At 47.4% G+C, this 4504-nt stretch overlaps 1 pseudogene; it reads right to left on the bottom strand.

Annotated features, from left to right (window-relative positions):
- Positions 1-505: 505 nt before the first annotated feature.
- LOC124030153 lies at positions 506-3361 on the bottom strand (annotated as a pseudogene).
- Positions 3362-4504: the final 1143 nt, after the last annotated feature.

Here is a 4504-nt window from a genome sequence, read left to right as displayed (position 1 = left end):
TGTAGAAACCAAAAAAGTCTTCAACAAATCAAAATATATTTGAGATTCTTCAAAGTAGCCACTCATTGACTTGATGACAGCTTTGCACAATCTTGGCATTATCTCAACCAAAATGATCACTAATCAGGTTTTCAAGATATGTAACTTTCAAAATATATGCTTTTTTTACAGGGATTTCTGTATTTTAAAGTACAAATACCAAAATATAGTTTTGGGGTTGAGTTTTCCTTTAAGACTGAACTCTTCACTCTAAACTTTGTGGCGGAAGCAAGAACATCTGATGTCACCATCGTCTATGGTGTCACATCATAACTCTTCCCCTGTGTGTGTGTTTAGTTCCTATGGGTTGTTGGAAATAGTTAACATTTCCAACAACCAGTTCACAGGGAATGGTGGCAGACCCTACTTCCTGTAAACACACAGTCCAGTGTGTTTCTACGGGTTGTTGGAAATAGTTCACATTTCCAACAACCCGTAGGAACTAAACACACACACAGGGGAAGAGTTATGATGTGACACCATAGACGATGGTGATGATGTTAAGGCTGAAGAAGAAGAAGAACTCACCTGCCCCTCCGTCTACAAGTGCCCAGTCTCAGTGTGTATCCGTAGTTCTCAGGATCAATGGAGAAGGACGTGTATTTAGCATAAACTTTCCCTCCCTCAAAGTCCTCCATGTCCACTCTCAGCTCATTCTTCTTCCTCATCGTCAGGAGGAAGATGTTATCCAGACCTGACAAGAACAGAAAGCATTAAGGTCCTGTTACATTTCAGCTCCTAGCTCCTTTCCTTACCTCCTATCCCCTTTCTTTAGCTCCTAACCCCTTCCTTTTACTCCTAGCCCTTACCCTAGCTCTTAGCCCTTTCCTCTAGCTCTTAGCCCCTTCCTCTAGTTCCTAGCCCCTTCCCCTAGCCCCTTCCTCTAGATCCTAGCCCCTTCCCCTAATCCCTTCCTCTAGCTCCTAGCCTCTTCCTCTAGATCCTAGCCCCTTCCTCTAGATCCTTGCCCCTTCCCCTTGCCCTTTCCTCTAGCTCCTAGCCCCTTCCCCTAGCCCTTTCCCCTAGCTCTTGGCCCCTTCCTCTAGATCCTAGCCCCTTCCTCTAGATCCTTGCCCCTTCCCCTAGCCCTTTCCCCTAGCTCTTGGCCCCTTCCTCTAGCTCATATCCCCTTCCTTTTACTCCTAGACCCTTCCCCTTCCCCTAGCCCCTAGCCCTAGCTGTTAGCCCTTTCCTCTAGCCCCTAGCCCTTTCCTCTAGATCCTAGCCCCATTCTCTAGCTCCTAGCCCTTTCCTCTAGATTCTAGCCCCTTCCTATAGCTCCTAGCCCCTTCCTCTAGCTCCTAGCCCCTTCCTCTAGCTCCTAACCCCTTCCTTTTAGTCCTATCCCCTTCCCCAACTCCTAGCCCCTTCCCCTAGCGCCTAACCCCTTTCTCTACTTCCTAGCCCCTTCCCCTAGCTCCTAACCCCCTTCTCTAGTTCCTTCACTGTTCAATGCTGTCAGTGCAGTACAGATCCTAGCCCCTTCCGCTAGCTCCTTCCTCTAGCTCCTAGCCCCTTCCTCTAGTTCCTAGCCCCTTTCCCTAGGTCCTAGTCCCTTCCTCTATCAGCTCCTAGCCCCTTCCCCTAGCTCCTAGCCCCTTCCCTAGCTCCTAACCCCTTCCCCTATCTCTAACCCCTTCCCCTAACTTCTTCCTCGTTTGATTTTCTCAGATCTGAGGAGGACTCACCCAGCCAGTACTCTCCAGCCACATTACCAAAGCCAGATTTGTAGTGTGCCCAGGGTCTGTAAAAGTTCTCTGTTCCATCCATTCTCATTTGGAACACCTAAGAGGAGAGAGAGGGCAGAGAGAGGGCAGAGAGAGAGGGCAGAGAGAGAGTGAGGGCAGAGAGAGCAGAGAGAGGGCAGAGAGAGATCGAGAGAGAAGAGATAAGGGGAGAAGGACAGCGAGGGAAGAGAGGGGGAGAGGGAAGTAGAGACAGAGGTAAGGGAAGGGAGGGAGACACGGGGAAAGAGAAAGAGGAGGGAGACAGAGGGGGGTGTCATTATCATACGTTGTGCACCACCGACACATCACAAACATTACAGATGATCTATAAAGGTCTCTACTCACAGTCCACCTCCCTCCATCCGTGTTCATGTCACAGTAGACGTGCAAGGGGGTGATGGGACCCCCAGGGTAGATGGTGTACACCCCACTGGGGTTGGTGTTGTCATGTTGATAGATGTCATCACAGTCCTGAGGGAGGTAGAACTGAGAGAGGACGGCTACAGGAGCCAGCAGAGACAGGAGCAAAAAGACCTGGGAGACAGGGACAGGGAAATCATTCACACAACATTCACACAACATTCAAACAACATTTAAAAAAAACATTAAAACAACATTTACTTTACTGTTCAATGCTGTCAGTGCAGTACACGCAGCAAAACAACCCAGAGTAGAGATACATACACACATAACCTCACATAACATTCAGACAACTTTAGATCCACACATAACCTCACATAACATTCAGACAACTTTAGAACCACACGTAACCTCACATAACATTCAGTTAACTTTAGAACCACACGTAACCTCACATAACATTCAGACAACTTTAGATCCACACAACATTCAGATCAGATAACATTCAGACAACTTTAGACCCAACATTCAGATAACTTTAACGTAACCTCACATAACATTCAGACAACTTTAGATCCACACATAACCTCACATAACATTCAGATAACTTTAGAACCACACATAACCTCACATAACATTCAGATAACTTTAGATCCACACATAACATCAGATAACTTTAGATAACTTTAGATCCACATAACATCAGATAACATTCAGACACTTTAGATCTCACATAACATTCAGATAACTTTAGATAACCTCACATAACATTAGATCCACACGTAACCTCACATAACATTCAGACAACTTTAGATCCACACGTAACCTCACATAACATTCAGACAACTTTAGATCCACACGTAACCTCACATAACATTCAGACAACTTTAGACCCACACGTAACCTCACATAACATTCAGATAACTTTAGAACCACACATAACCTCACATAACATTCAGACAACTTTAGATCCACACATAACCTCATAACATTCAGACAACTTTTAAAACGGTAGAATAAAATGTTTTGAATTATCCACTTACTTTGCATGGATATGGCACATATCATATCAGTGTTAATAGATCATTCATACCTTCATCCTGAAGAGTGGGTAGTGGTGGACTGTGCTGTGTGTCTGTCTGTCTTATAGCCCCTAACCAAGGCTGCACTACCTGGTCTAAACTAGACGTGATGGGAACCACACACCTGTCTGTCTGGCTTATAGCCTCTAACCAAGGCTGCACTACCTGGTCTAAACTAGACATGGTGGGAACCACACACCAGTCTGGTTGTCTTTATGTGTCTGTGTGTGCATGTGTGCATGTGTGTGTGTGTGTGTAGCTGGGGAGGGGGAAGAAGGGGAGGGGATGAGAGGGATAGGGGTAGGGGAGAAGGGGAGAAGGGGAGAAGGGAGGGAGAAGCAGGGGGAGAGGGAAAGGGGAGGGCAGGTATAGAACAGGGGGTTATGGGAGTACCTCTTTCTATCTCTCCATGCCAACCTTGGTATATCACATAGTCCAGCCGTGCTAACACCTCCATTCCCCCAGCCCTCCCCAGAGACTGCCCCCGGCATGCAGAGAACTGCCCCAGTGTTGATGCCTCATTCTGGGGGAGAGTGTAAATCTAGCTCCAGGCTTCTCTCTGGGCCTGCTGATGGATGGAAGAAGGCCTCTCGCCGCTCCCCAGCAGGATTCGTTGATGGGCCGTGTGTGAATGTGTGTGTGTGTGTGTCATCATAATGTAATGACCCCAAGGTCAGAAGGGACAGAAGATCCATATCCTGTTTCCTCCCTTCATTTCCTCTCCTCCCCTCTTTAATGCAGGTTCATGGACCTGGAATGAGGGATGGAAGCCAGCGTTGATTACACACACACACACACACACACACACACACACACACACACACACACACACACACACACACACACACACACACACACACACACGCGCACACGCACGCGCACACGCACACACACACACACACACACACACACACACACACACACACACACACACACACACACACACACACACACACACACACACACACACACGCACACACACACACACACACACACCCTTCACTGTGCAATGCTGGTAAACCCCACCTGGGGGCAGTACTCTCTATCTGTATCTCTGACAGTCTCTCTGTCTGACTATCTATATGTATGTATGTATGTATGTATGTTTGCCTGCCTACCTACCTACCTACCTACCTACCTACCTACCTACCTACCTACCTACCTACCTACCTACCTACCTACCTACCTACCTACCTACCTACCTACCTACCTACCTACCTACCTACCTGTCTGTCTGTCTGTCTGTCTGTCTGTCTGTCTGTCTGTCTGTCTGTCTGTCTGTCTGTCTGTCTGTCT

This window comes from Oncorhynchus gorbuscha, unplaced genomic scaffold, assembly GCF_021184085.1.
Source record: "Oncorhynchus gorbuscha isolate QuinsamMale2020 ecotype Even-year unplaced genomic scaffold, OgorEven_v1.0 Un_scaffold_9531, whole genome shotgun sequence".
NCBI classification, from domain to species: Eukaryota; Metazoa; Chordata; class Actinopteri; order Salmoniformes; family Salmonidae; genus Oncorhynchus; species Oncorhynchus gorbuscha.
Note: the sequence above shows the minus strand (reverse complement) of the source record. Positions and strands in the feature narration are given on the sequence as shown.